Genomic DNA, 15466 nt, shown 5'->3' on the forward strand with positions numbered 1-15466 from the left:
GGAAGGGAGGTGGGTAAGAAGGACAGGAAAGATATACACATATGGAGGGAGAGAGAGAGAGAGGATGAGAGATTTATGATTTGAGGGAGTGAGGGATGGAGGGAAGTTAGGAAGGAAGGTAGATGAGAGAGAGAGAGAGAGAGAGAGAGAGAGAGAGAGAGAGAGAGAGGGGGGGGGGGGAAGGGTAAATGATTCCTGAAAGTCTATAACGTTGTTGCGCACTTTACCAACTCGGTGTAGTTTCAGCCGACGAGACATTGTTTGGTTTGCTAATTATCATGTTTTCCTCATGAACCAGGTGAGGGACCACCCCATCTTAGATCCCCTTTCCCTCTCCCCCTTCCCTCTCCATCTCCCCCTCCCTCTCTTCCTTATCCCCATCTTTCTCTCTCCCTTCCCTATTCCCCTTCCCTCTCCCTCTCCCCCCTCCCTTTCTTCCTTATCCCCATCTTTCTCTCTCCCTTCCCTATCCCCCTTCCCTCTCCCTTTCCCCCCCTTCCTGTGTGTGTGTGAGAGAGAGAGAAAGAGGATGAGAGAGAGAGAGAGAGAGAGAGAGAGAGAGAGAGAGAGAGAGAGAGAGAGAGAGAGAGAGAGAGAGAGAGAGAGAGAGAGAGAGAGAGAGAGCTCCCAGTGACCCTCGCCCCGCCTGACGTGCGCACGCTCCCGGCCTCATCGAACGTGCGCTTCATCGCAATGCAGAGATGCACAGCGGCCGCGGGCACAGACAGACACGTGCGGCTGTATGTAAACACGCGCGTGTACATGCACCTGTATAGGCATATGTGATTGTGCACAAGCACACGGCTCGCTCTTGCTCTCTTGCGATCTATCTCTCTCTCTCTCTTTCTCTCTTTCTCTCTTTCTCACTTCTCGCCATCTCTCTCCCTCTCTCCCCCACTCTATATCTGTCTATCTGTCTATCTATCTATCTATCTATTTCTTCTCTCTCCCTCCCTCCTCTCACTTCGTTCAGTCATTCACTTACTCCCTCACCCACCCATCCACGTACTCACCTACCCCCATGCACTCACTCACTCACTTACTCACCCACTTACATCCATACTCACTTTCACTCTTACTCACATTTATATCATGCCTCTCGCTAACTCCTGTGCGCGCTGAATCGATTTCAGGTTCACTTGGTCCTGATTCCTTCGTCATTTCTCCCTTACTCCTACATTTCTTCCCTCCCCTTACTAAATTATACCCTCTCCCTTCTCCCTCTCCTTTCTCCGTCACCCCCCACCCCTCATCATAAACACACGCGCGTGTACACACACGCACGCATACACACACACACACACACACACACACACACACACACACACACACACACACACACACACACACACACACACACACACACACACACACACACACACACACACACCACACACACACACACGCACACACACACACACACACACACACACACACACACACACACACACACACACACACACACACACACACACACACACACACACACACACACACACACACACACACACACACACACACACAAACACCTCGTCCCGCTCTGCCCCACCGCTGCTGTAACGTAGTATTGACTCTAGGTACCAGGGCTGAGTTAGGTCCTACGCCATTTCTGGCGATGGAACCTGCCATTTCTTCTCTGTGTGCGATGGAGTCCGTAAGGCGAATAAATGGGTCGACAAAGTTTGATTTTGAATGGTTTGTTTGTGGTAAGTGAAATGCGGCGAACGGGGTCCGTAGACTTTTCGTGGTTATTTATAAGTATGGACTACATGCTCTCTCTCTCACTCACTATCTGTCTATCTATCTATCTATCTATCTATCTATCTATCTATCTATCTCAATTTCTTGAAGGAGGAACATGAGTGGCGGTAAGGGCTACTGGACACGCGATCCTGTGGCGCCGGGAATTAGTCTCTGGATCGATCTCCATCCATCCCACAAACATCCGCGGTAGATTACCTATGTGTTACATGCCCCTTTGTGCGCACTGATATACACTCGCATGCGCACAGATGCAAGTAGAAAATGCGCAAACGTACACACACACACACACACACACACACACACACACACACACACACACACACACACACACACACACACACACACACACACACACACACACACACACACACACACACACACACACACACACACACACACACACACACATACACACACAAACACACATCACATCACATCACATCACATCACATCACATCGCATCACTTAAATACACACATATACATAAACGCAAAACAATAAATCCCCACAAGCACGCACAGCAGAACGGGTCGCTGCTTGCAACGGTCAGCAGCCAACCCCATCGATCGTGGAAGCAAGATCGTGCAAAGGGCTGTGTTGCAAGGACTTTACCTTAGCTTTGGCGGGACTCTTGAATTTATGGAGTTGTTTATGGTTGTTTGGTAGGCTGGTATCATTGCTCCCTCTTATTGGTACCATTGTGTGTGTGTGTGGGGGGGGGGGGGGTTGTATGGGTATCTCTGTCTGCAGGGTTTGTGTCGCCCCCACCCAGTCTTGTTAAGACCTGTGGGGTATCACGCACACACACACACACACACACACACACACAGAGAGAGAGAGAGAGAGAGAGAGAGAGAGAGAGAGAGAGAGAGAGAGAGAGAGAGAGAGAGAGAGAGAGAGAGAGAGAAAGAGAAAGGAGGGGTGTTCGAAGGAGGGATAGGGAGGGGATGGGGATAGTTAATTGACATTCTCGCCAGACCTTGAAGAGTCGGATCGTTTTGACACTCCATAATGGATGCCAGCGAGCGGCCTTGGCACTTTATCGATCAGTGCCAAAAAAAAGAAAAAAAAAAAAAAAACTTAAACTTAAATGGCGTAATGTCACTCGGTGAGGGCAGACGAAACGTGATAGGAGTGTTTGCGTGTGCATGTGTGTTTTGTGTGTGTGTGTGTTTTTATGTGTGTGTGTGTGTGTATGTGTGTGTGTTTAGAAAAATGAGTTAGTGTTTGCGTGAGTTTGTATGTGCGTTTGATTTTGCACTGACTTATGTCATTGAAAATAAAAAAAAGTAATACTTTTCAACTGTTGTTAAGTATAGAACAACGTATGGCTCTTCCTTTCCCATTGCCAACAATCCTTTTTTTCCGCCTTGTTGGCAGACCAGAGCCAGCTGACACCATCTGTAATGTGGTCATTAACTCACAGGGTAGTTGGCCAATAACAGTAAGGAAAAGGGGCGATGCTGTACGAGGAGAGAGAGAGAGAGAGAGAGAGAGAGAGAGAGAGAGAGAGAGAGAGAGAGAGAGAGAGAGAGAGAGAGAGAGGTTATCGATTTGATATTGGATACTTATTCCCCCCCCCACCCCCATAACTCTAATCTCCCCTCCCTCCCCCTCATCCTCCTCTTCCTCATTCTTCTCCTGTTTTTCTTCTTTCTTTTTTTTATTCGATCTCACCCCTTTTACCCTCTTATCCTCGGCGCCTGCCAATACCTGAGGAATGAAGTGTGAGGTGTGAGGCGTAGGTGTGAGGCGTAGGTGTGAGGCGTGAGGGAGCAGGTCTCGGCTCGATGACGCTAGCGATATCGAATCCTCCTCACGTCCAACTCACAATCTCAAGGGGAAGGAAGGAGGGGGAAAGAAAGGGGGGGGGGAGGAGGGGAGGGAAAGAATGGGGGGGAGAAGAGGGAAGGAAAAGAGAAAGCGGGGTGAGAGGGGGAGGGGGGAGGGAGCAGGGAGGAGGAATGGAGGCTGATGAAGATTAGAGGGAGGGGAGGGAGGGTTAGAAGAATGGGGGAGATGAAAGACCGAAGGTGAGAGAGAGAGAGAGAGAGAGAGAGAGAGAGAGAGAGAGAGAGAGAGAGAGAGAGAGAGAGAGAGAGAGAGAGAAACAGAGAGAGAGAGAGTTTTACGGGAGAAAAAGACGAACAGGAAAAAAAAGGAAAGCGGAGCAAATGATTGAAGGGAAAATGAAGTCACTTTCATTTATTTATTTTCTTCCGGACGACGCAAATGACGAAATACGAGAGTCATTTCAACGAACGCGAAGAAAGGAAGAAGTGGTGAGGGTAGAGGAGAGGAGGTGGTGGGGGAGGAGACGAAGGGGGGAGGGGGGATGAAGTCAGAATTAAGGCAAGAGAGATTTATGGGCGAAACGGTACGCATTACTCGGCAGTGAATAAGAAAATGAAGACAGTTGGAGAAGGGGAGGGGGGGGGGTTAAGGGAGGGAGTGGGAGAAGAAGGGGGAGGGGCTAAGGGAGGGTTGGAGTGGTCTTGTATCTCCACTCTTTTTTTCTTCTTTTCTTTTCGTTTCGTTTCATTTCCTTCCTTTCTCCTTTGCCTTCTTACCCACTTTTTTTCTTCTCATATCCTCTTTCCTTTTTCATTTTATTTTATTGGTTCTCACGAATGGAAACAAGTCATTCCTATTGTACTTTCTTGTACCTTGATCCGTTGTCATTCCCTTTGTATTTTCTTGTACCTTGAGCCGTTGTCATTCCCTTTGTATTTTCTTGTACCTTGAGCCGTTGTCATTCCCTTTGTATTTTCTTGTACCTTGAGCCGTTGTAGTACATTTTGCCGGCTGTATTATCGGCGTTTGCAATGAAGAAAAGGGTGGAATAGTGATCATGCACGATAGAGCACACGGACCAATCAATGACCCAGAATGACCTAGTTGTTCTGCTCTTCGGGTTAGTAGTTTTATATCACCGCACGCTATATGGCCATCAGGAGAAGGGAAGATGGGGGGGGGGTGAAGGTGAGAGGGTGAGGGGAGGGAGGGAGCGAAGGCGTGGAAACGTATTGCTTACTCGCTGGTAGTGTGTTGTTCTCTTTCGTTTTTTATTTTTTATTTATTTTTTATTTTATTTTTCTCATGTTCTGTTGATGTTCTCTCTCTCTCTCTCTCTCTCTCTCTCTCTCTCTCTCTCTCTCTCTCTCTCTCTCTCTCTCTCTCTCTCTCTCTCTCTCTCTCTCTTGCTCTCTTGCTCTCTCTCGCTCTTTCTCCTTCTCTCCCTCTCTCCCTCTCTCCCTCCCCCTCTCTCTCCCCCCCTCTCTCTCCCCTTCCTCTACCTCCCTCCCCTCCCCTCCCCTACCCATTTCTTTCTCAGTTATTCTCTTGGTCTCTTTCCATCCCTTTTATTCTCTCTCTCTCTCTCTCTCTCTCTCTCTCTCTCTCTCTCTCTCTCCTTCCTCTACCTCCCTCCCCTCCCCTCCCCTCCCCATTCCCTTCTCAGTTGTTCTCTCCGTCTCTTCCCCTCCATGTTTCTCTGTCCCTCCCTCTCTCTCCCTATGCCTCCCTCTACCTCCCACCCCATTCCACCCCATTCCCTTCTCAGTTATTCTCCCCGTCTCTTCCCCTCCATTTTTATCTGTCCCTCCCTCTCTCTCCCTCTCTCCCTCCCTATCTCTCTCCCCTCTCCACCCCATTCCCTTCTCAGTTATTCTCTCCGTCTCTTCCCCTCCATTTTTCTCTGTCCCTCCCTATCTCTCTCCCCTCCCCACTCCACCCCATTCCCTTCTCAGTTATTCTCCCCGTCTCTTCCCCTCCATTTTTCTCTGTCCCTCCCTATCTCTCTCCCCACCCCACCCCACCCCATTCCCTTCTCAGTTATTCTCCCCGTCTCTTCCCCTCCATTATTCTCTGTCCCTCCCTATCTCTCTCCCACCCGTCTCTTCCCCCCCATTTTCTCTGTCCCTCCCTATCTCTCTCTCCTCCCCACCCCACCCCATTCCCTTCTCAGTTATTCTCTCCGTCTCTTCCCCTCCATTTTTCTCTGTCCCTCCCTATCTCTCTCCCCTCCCCACCCCATCCCATTCCCTTCTCAGTTATTCTCTCCGTCTCTTCCCCTCCATTTTCTCTGTCCCTCCCTCTCCGCCAACAGTGGGGCAAGAAGCAAGAGCCGAGCCGATTGATAATGAGACGACAGATACGGGTCCTGGGCGACTGTCGTTGCCATGTAAGCGGAGTGGCGACCGGTGCGAGGTGACATCATCGAACACCAAGGCTCATGGGTCGCGTACTGTCCCTGGGAAGATGGGTGGAGAGAGAGAGAGAGAGAGAGAAAGAGAGAGAGAGAGAGAGAGATGGAGAGAGATGGAGAGAGATGGAGAACGAGAGGGAGGGAAGGAGAGAAAGAGAGAGAGAGAGACAAAGACAAAGACAAAGACAAATGACAATGAGCAAAAGATTACGTTGTATACGGCGATGACTACACAAAGACAACAGTATGGCTACAGTTCCACAACTATTACAAGATGCGGGGTATTGTTGTTACCCTCCTTGTTATTAAGCTTGGTGGGCAACAGTTAGCAACATTGCCACATCACAACCTTGTTGCAATTGGTGACTCGTCGCATGGAAGGATTGTAGGGCGACAGGCCTAAAGATAAGCTTGTTTTGTTGTTGTTGTTGTTTTTTGTTTTATTTTGTTATATCGGGTTGTTTTGGTGGCGGTGGCTGTATGGATGTCAGGATGATTTGTCTTTTTCATTGTAATTTTTAATCATAATTATCGTGATTAGGATGATAACAATTATTATTTGGTTAGTGCTTGTTGTTGTTGTTATTGTTATGATTGTTTAGAATTTGATACAATATCATATGCAATAGATTAATAGATAAATGTGACACTATATGATACGTAATACTGATGTCTTCTCTCTCTTGTTGCAGGTAAGAGTGAAGGCGAAGGGTGACAAGCAGGGGGCAATGGTGCAGGTAACGTGACCAGGGCAAGCGAGGTCGAAGAAGTGGGCGGACGGTATAGTAGCAGAGTGTTGCAATATTGTTGCACCGAGGGAATGCCTGCGAGGTGCCCCTGGTTCGTTTAAGAGGACGGGCGCTTAGTGTGACGAGCGAAAGTGACCTTTAGGGTCATATGGAGCTGCTGTAAAGTGCACTTTGGTTTAGCACTTTATGTCCCCCGAAGATTATTTTTATCGAGGTGTTTCAGAAAGTCTGAGGATGACAGGAGGGAGTAGGAGTGAGGCAAAATGGCCTTTGTTTCTAATGGAAAATAAGAACGTTTTTGCCTTGCGCTTTGTATTGATTCGACGGAGGGGGTGGGGGGTGGGGTAATTTCACGTAAAAAAGAAAAGATCGTCGCGTTGAGAAAGAATTCCACCTTTATCAACAACTGGCATAAGGATAAGAATTGAATAACGCGGGTGAGGGAATCTCACCTTTTTACGTCTAAAATAAGAGAGAATATGAAAATATTTCCCTTTTTCTTTATTAGAAGGCGGGTGGGGACTGAGCATTGTATAGTTTGAATTGAATAAACAGCTCTCTGGCCTCAGTGTAAAGCCTTATGAACTGTTTTGCCCATTGTGTTGTCTAATAAAGTTAAAAAGGGAAAATTAAAGGGTTCACGCTACGGTATATTGTAACAGGATGGAGGTGGTGGGGGGGGGGGGGCTTGTATTCGTGCGTGTGTGAAGATGTTATTTATTCTATTAGGAATGGTGTTTAGGCAGGGTATAGCACTTTGTGGTTCCATTTCTTTGTCTCTCTTTATCTGTCTAGCTCCTCCCTTACCGCTCCCTCTTCCTCACCCACTCCTTATCCATCCTTCCCCCCTCCTTACCCTCTCCTTCTCCCTATCTATCTCTCTTTTCCTCTTCCATCCATCTCCCTCTTTCCTTTCTCTCCCTCACCCTCATCCTCATCCTCATCCCTCCTCCCTCTCCTTCTCCTTCTCCTTCTCCTTCTCCTTCTCCTTCTCCTTCTTCTAGACGCCCTTGACATATATAACCCATTCGCTTGACATTTTTGCGGTCAGTATCATGTACATGTAAGGATTAACTCTGAATGAAGGCGTGTATTAATTTTTTCTCAAGAATTGGGACGTATGTGGGGGTTGGAGATGTAGGCGGAGGGGGGAGGAAGGGAGAAGGGGGAGGGAGAGGGAGGGAGGAGGGGGGGAGGGTATTATTTCCACGTGACTTGGGATGAAATGGTGGGTGGGTTGGGGGGGGGGAGAGGAGAAGGGAGGGAGGCTGTGTCTGTCTGACTAGGGATTATTTTATATATTCATTTATCGGATTATTGTTTGCTGGGTTTTTTTTCTATCTTTTCTTTTCTTTTCATTTTTATTTTTATTTTTGTACGACTCTTCCCACCCCCCCAGCCGTTACCTTATGCCTTATGTGTGTTACGCCCGGTTACGTCCGCGGTTGCTGGCTGGCGTTCCCCTCGCCTCCCCTCATTAATGAAGCCACGTGAGGTGAGTCTGTGAGGAAGGGGAGGGGAGGGGAGGGTGGAGAGGGGAGGGGAGGCGAACCGCTGCGCCGACGCGTGACTCGGGTTTGCCGGGGTGCATTTGGGGCGGGGGGGGGGGTGAAGTGTGCGTGTGCGTGCGCGTGTGCGTGTGCGTGTGCGTGTGTGTGTGTGTGTGCATGAGCGCGCGCACACACCCTGACTTGGCTTTATCTATGCCAATGTGTGTGTATGGGAGGCCGCTCGCCTGTGCATGTAGATGATTGTGCGTTCCCGTGAATGCGTGCGCGCGCGCGGGCAGACGTGATGACAGACAGAGCGCTGAGGATCCCGTCAAGGTCTCCTATTGACGTGACATGTCCTTAAGCAGGCTCCTCTTCTTCTTCTTCTTCTTCCTCGGCCTCAATACCACGTCAGAAATAGAAGAGGGATGGGGCAAGAAAGGCGAAATAGTTGAAGAGAAAGAAAGAAGGGAGATAGAAGGAGAATAAGATAAGAAGTAGAGGAACAAGGAATAGGGGAAATAGACGAGGAAAAAGGAAGGGAGAGAGAGAGAGAGAGAGAGAGAGAGAGAGAGAGAGAGAGAGAGAGAGAGAGAGAGAGAGAGAGAGAGAGAGAGAGAGAGAGAGAGAGAGAGAGAGAGAGAGAGAGAGAGGAGGGAGAGAGAGAGAGAAGAGAGAGAGAGAGAGAGAGGAGGGAGGGGATGAAAAGGAGAGAGAGAGAGAGAGAGAGAGAGAGAGAGAGAGAGAGAGAGAGAGAGAGAGAGAGAGAGAGAGAGAGAGAGAGAGAGAGAGAGAGAGAGGAGGGAGGGGATGAAAAGGAGAGAGAGAGAGAGAGAGAGAGAGAGAGAGAGAGAGAGAGAGAGAGAGAGAGAGAGAGAGAGCAAGAGCAGAGGAACACGGAAGTAAGGAGGTGGAAATCGACGAGGAAGAAGAAGAAGCAATAAGCGTTCCAGCTCAAAAATAGAATTGCGACGCAAGAAGATTTCGAAGAATTTTCGAGGAAAGGGAATAGAAGGAAGAGGAAGATATGGACGAGAGGGTGGTGGAGGAGAAGGGGAAAGGGACAGAGAAAGAGAAGGAGCAGAAGGAGGGAGAGGAGGAGGAATAAGAAGATGAGGAAGAGTAAAAGTAAGAGGAAGAAGAAGAAGGGGGGAGGGAGGGGGAGGAGGAGGAATGAGAAGATGAGGAAGAGTAAAAGTAAGAGGAAGAAGAAGAAGGAGGAAGGGAGGAGGAGGAGGAAGAAGAAGAAGAAGAAGAAGAAGAAGAAGAGGAAGAGGAAGAGGAAGAAGAAGAAAAAAGAAAAGGAAAGAGGAGGAGAAGAATGATGAAATGGAGAAAGACAAAGAGAAAGAGGAGATGGACGAGGAATAGGAGGAAAGAAAATGGGATTTTTTCTCGGGATTGGGGCGGGAAGGCGCTGATAGGATATTCCTCTTTGGTTGGCTTTGTTTGTTTTCCTTCTTCTTCTTTTTAGCTGTTTCCAGACGGACGGATTGCCTTTTTATTTCGCTCGCTTGGTAACTGGCTTTCGTGTATACTCTTTCACGTGCTTGCTTTCTCTCTCTATTTATCTATCTATCTATCTGCCTCTCTCTCTCTGTCTCGCTCTCTATCTACCTCTCTCTCTCTGTCTGTCTTGCTCTCTCTCTCTCTCTCTCTCTCTCTCTCTCTCTCTCTCTCTCTCTCTCTCTCTCTCTCTCTCTCTCTCTCTCTCTCTCTCTCTCTCTCTCTCTCTCTCTTTCTCTTTCTCTCTCTTTCTCTCTCTCTCTCTCGCCGCCCTTCTTCCCTCCCTCCTCCCTTTTCTCTCTCCCTCCCTCCCTCCCTTTTCTCTCTCCCTCCCTCCCTCCTCCACTTTCTCCCTCCCTCCTCCCTCCTCCCCTTCTCCCTCCCTCCTCCCCCTTCTCTAAAAAAGAAAAACACAAACAAGCAAAAGTACAAACACAAACACACGCGCCCTTTATAACTTTTGGGGGGCTGTATCTCCACTTTTATTTATTCTTTTTCCAATACCTCTCCGCCTCCCCCTTTGTTCTCCTTATTCTATTGAGTTCAAGAGACCCTTTGTTGGGCAGAGACACTCGCCCAGGTCAAAGGTCAGGGGTCATTTGTTATTGGAGGGGGGGGGGGTGTCATGCTTATGATGTTTGATAAGGAGAAGAAGAAGGAGAAGGAGAAGGAGAAGGAGAAGGAGAAGGAGGAGTAAAAGGGTAGAAGGAAAAAGCAAAGAGAGGGTGAGAGAAAGGAAGCGTGAAGGATAGATAAGGATAGCAAGAAAGGGAGGAAAGAGAAAAGAGAGAAAAGAAGGGGAAAGAGAGGGAGAGGGAGAGATATAGATAAAGATAAGAGGGGTCAGTAGCTCAGGAGAGGAAGCATTGAGAGAAAACCAAAGATTCCGTTACTTGACAAAAGCAATTCTCGGTCAAGCCAGGTCAAGCCACAAAACGCAGGATAAGAACAAGTCAAGCCAGGTCAAATCAGAACCAAGAGTAGTGGAGATTAACCCGATCCGGAGCAAAGCAAGCCAAGCCAAGCATAGCATAGCATAGCATAGCAAGCCAAGTCAAGTCAAGTCAACCCCGCTGTCAAATTAGCCAAGCCAATCCAAGACCGTACCGAGATCAAGTCGAGCTAAACCAAGCGAAGTCAAGCTGAACGGGAACATGAGAGAGAGAGAGAGAGAGAGAGAGAGAGAGAGAGAGAGAGAGAGAGAGAGAGAGAGAGAGAGAGAGAGAGAGAGAGAGAGAGAGAGAGAGAGAGAGAGAGAGGAAAATTAAAGAAAGGGAAAGAGAGAGAGGGGGGGGTTAAAGAAAGAGAAAGAGAAAAAAAAGAAGAAAAGAGAATGAATAAAATTAAAAAAAAAACACACCACCACTAACATCCTTTCCTACTACCCACCCCACCCCCACCCCCTAAAAAAAAACTCGAAAAAAATGTGTCTATCTGTCTGTCTGCCAGAAGAAGACGTCACAGTTCAAAGAAACAGACCAGCTGATAAGGCCTTGATAAGACGCTATCAAAAGGGAGGAGGGAAAACCTTATCGCCTTTCTTCAGTTCCCTAGAGGGCGCGGGAGAGTCGTCTCTCTGCAACGGGGACATAAGGGTGAGGGTGCAATGTGAGGGGGAGGAGGAGGGGGAGAAGGGGAGAGAGAGTGACATTGGGGGAGGAGGGAAAGAGAAAGAGAAAGGGAGAGAGATAAAGTTAAAGGTTGGGGGAGGGAGGGAGGGAGAAGGGAAGTCTTAAAGGAGAGGGAGAACAGTATGAAGAAGGGAGGGGCGGAAGGAGATAAAGAAGGAGAAGCAGATGGAGGAAGAGAAGGAAGATAGGTAGAAAGAGAAGCGACGTAAAAGGTAGAGAGGATTTAGAGAAGAAGGAAAAGATAAAGGGAAGAAACACTAATGAATGGATAGAGAGAGAAGAGTCAGGATAGAGCAAATGGAAATCTCAAAACGGAAATGAAAAGAATGGGAGCAGTGCCCTAGAGAGAGAGAGAGAGAGAGAGAGAGAGAGAGAGAGAGAGAGAGAGAGAGAGAGAGAGAGAGAGAGAGAGAGAGAGACAGGGAGAAGGAGGGAGATAGGGAGGGAAGGAAGAAAGAAAGATAGATAGAAAGGCAGGAAGAGAGGAGGGTGGAATTAGGAAGGTGGAAGAACACAGAGAGAGAGAGAGAAAGAGAGACAGACATACAGAGATTAATACTCAGTGCAGCCAAGGACAAAGCCTCGTCACTCCCTATTTTTCTCGTTTTCATGTTATTTATTTATTCTCCGCCACCTCTTCCCACTATCATTTCCTTTATTTACTTAAACCTTCGCGCTTGTTGTTTTCCGTCTTTCTCTCTTTATATAAGTCTTATTTTTTTAAATGGAGATAACCTAACCTACCTTAACCTCAACAGGACGAAACGGTTAAGAGACAAGATTGCACGTTTATATTTATTTATTTATCCATTTATGTTATTTTTTATCCATATTATATGTCCATTGTCCGTTTGTGTGTTTAAAGCGTAAATACCGAATTACACATAGGAGTACCCCCCCCCCCCCAACACGTTTACAGGATGTAGGGGATGCCCGCGCTGAGGTGCCAGATTTGTTTTTTCTTTTCTCTTTTTTTGTCTTTGTCCTAAGCACGGTGTATGTGTGTGTGTGTGTGTGTGTGTGTGTGTGTGTGTGTGTGTGTGTAAATGTGAGCGTTTAAGCATGCTTGTATGTACACACACATATATATATGTACAATTACCTGTCTGTGTATCCGTAACACCTACAAGACACATTTACTTTGGCATCAACAAATTCTTACATTTTTAGACCGTTTCATTCCATGCGTTTACGACAGAACAATATGCATAACCTTGATGTCTTTACATACTCTTCGCGTGGCCTCGTCGTGTGTGCGTGCGTGTGCGTGTGTGTGTCTGAGTCTGTGTCTTTGACTTTGTATGAGTGTGTGCGAAATTGTCTTTGTGGTTTTATTCATTTATTCATCTGTTTTACACCTGCGTCCTTCAAGTCGCAAGCGAACAAGTATTTTAAAACCCGCGCTCTTTCTCAAATACGCAATCTATATATATACACACGTCGAGACGCGCGCCAGTGAGACTGACACTTAAATATGCAATCGTGCAATATTTACACAATTGATATTGTACACTATGCTTTGCAGCGTGTTGACATACATATCCTCATGTTTGGTTGTGGTTTCATACTCCCCTCCCCCTCCCTTGCCTCCTATTCTCCCCCTCCCCCATCTCCTTTCTCTCCCCTACCCTTCTTCTCCCTTTATCTCACTCCTAACCTCTCCCCTATCTCCTCTCACCCTGTCCCCTCTCACCCTCTCCCGTAACCCCTTTCATACTCCACTCCCCTCTATCCCTCACCCCCATCCCCTCCACCCCACCCCCCTCCACCTGCCACCTGTCACCTGTCACTTGCCACGTGTACATTGCGACTAAATGTTCACGACATCTGTTCAGTGTTCAAAGGGGGAAATATGTATCACGTGTTCACTCTCGAGTTTTTTTTTCTGTATCGCTGTGTGATTGGAAATATTACGGGAATTCTGTGCATGCCTGTTCCTGTGTGTGTACTCTTACTTACACCCTTCGAAAACAATTTGACACATTATTTTCTTTCTCTTTCTTATTTTCATTGAATATTTAGGTCAGTAGTCTAGGAGCCTGTTTTATTCCGAGGTGTGATATCTGATAACTGTTTTGGCAATTCAACATGGCTGCCGGAGTTGATGTTCCAGGGAAAGCGCCCTGCATAATTCGTGACGTCATCGCCACAGAAAACGGAGTACGGGTTCATGATGACGTCATTCATGTGATGACGACATTTATGTCACGTCATCCTTTGGAATATCAATTCGTTCAAAGTAACTCGTATGTGATTTAATTTCAAACATTTACATCCATAGCAGTTGTATTATAACTTAAATCATGGGAGGTTCAGGATTTGTCTTAAGAACTTAGTAAAAGACGTGCTTAGCGGTACCAAGGTTGTCTTGCAAGTATGACGTCATGGTTTTACTATGGACAGTGATGTCACACCTTGATGCGGAGTTGCCATATGTTACTTTTTGTGATTTTTTTTTTCTGTGCCACCACAACTTATATTTTGCATAAGTATTTCGGATTAAAATATGTAAATGATCCTACTTAACTACGGTAGAGAAGCCATTTTTCTCCCGATTAAGCAGGTATTATAGACAAATCTGACCAGGTATAAGATTTTTTTCAAAGAATAAGATGGGGATGGTCAGTCTAGCCGACCAGACATGGCAATGTTTCCAGGTATTTGAAATTTTTACAAGTAGGTGTTTCCGGGTTGCAGTATTTGGAATTGTGAAATCACCTCATGTCCTTCCTTATAATTCTACACTCACTCAATCACTCACCTCATGCCCTTCCTTATAATTTTACACTCACTCATTCACACACTTACTCACTCACTCACTCACTCACTCACTCACTCACAAATTCACACACTCACACACTCACTCACACACTCACACACTCACTCACACACTCACTCACACGCTCACTCATTCACACTCATTCATACACTCACCCATTCACACACACACACACACACACACACACACACACACACACACACACACACACACACACACACACACACACACACACACACACATATACTTACTCTCTCTCTTTCTCTCTCTCTCTCTCTCTCTCTCTCTCTCTCTCTCTCTCTCTCTCTCTCTTCTCTCTCTCTCTCTCTCTTCTCTCTCTCTCTCTCTCTCTCTCTCTCTCTCTCTCTTTCTCTCTCTCTCTCTCTCTCTCTCTCTCTCTCTCTCTCTCTCTCTCTCTCTCTCTCTCTCTCTCTCTCTCTCTCTCTCTCTCTCTCTCTCTCTCTCTCTCTCATAGTGTGTTTCACAAGGTATGCAATACCAAAATTCACAACTATAAAGAAGAAGAAGAAAAAAAATAAAAAATAGAATAATGATGATGAACTAAAGTAATTATTGTATGGTCAATAGTTTTCCAAAGTTCCCAACAACAACAGAAAAATATAACTCAACCAAGTAAAAAAAAAAAAAAAAAAGATTAAAACAACCAAATATAGAAGAAGAAAATTACCATGGGTATGTAAGGATACTGCGATAATGAAATAATGCCGCTTCCCCCTCATAAAATACCCCCCCCTTCCTTACACACACACACACACCGTACCCCCTCCCCCCTCACATCCCTAATAGATTTAAAAAAAAAAATTCAGGAAGTGATATCACGCCAGCTGATGACTCGACCTGGATTAAGTTTATATCACCGTTTATACGACCTTGTCTGATGACCTAGTTTGACCTCAGAATTCAGTTGGCGGAAGGGCATTGTGTTTTTTCGGGAGATTAATTTGTGAGCTGTGTCAATGGCATGAGCGAACAGATTATTTATCCCAGAATTTACTTAGTTTTATTTTGTAATAAATAAATGTTTGAACAGTTTTCTTTTATGGAATTCATGATGATGTGTATCAATTTGTTTAGTTTGATGTGTGGGGTATTAATGTTTTGTGATATCCAAGTGACCCAGATATATGCAGGGGTGATGTAATGTTTGGAAAGGTATTTTGATGAAAGGTGTTATGGCTTTGTTCAATCTTGGAGAGAGAGAGAGAGAGAGAGAGAGAGAGAGAGAGAGAGAGAGAGAGAGAGAGAGAGAGAGATGGGAACTTACAAGCAGTCACATCACCACATGCTAACAAACATACTCTTACTCACACTCTCTTAAA

At 46.5% G+C, this 15466-nt stretch overlaps 1 protein-coding gene across 2 annotated transcripts in view; it reads left to right on the top strand.

Annotated features, from left to right (window-relative positions):
- Nucleotides 1-15466, top strand: part of LOC122263754 (NPC intracellular cholesterol transporter 1) — a 107794-nt gene that overhangs the window by 78162 nt on the left and 14166 nt on the right. The window lies entirely within an intron of this gene.

Source organism: Penaeus japonicus, unplaced genomic scaffold (assembly GCF_977035675.1).
Source record: "Penaeus japonicus unplaced genomic scaffold, GWHDUDI00000001_assembly GWHDUDI00000030, whole genome shotgun sequence".
Classification (NCBI taxonomy): Eukaryota; Metazoa; Arthropoda; class Malacostraca; order Decapoda; family Penaeidae; genus Penaeus; species Penaeus japonicus.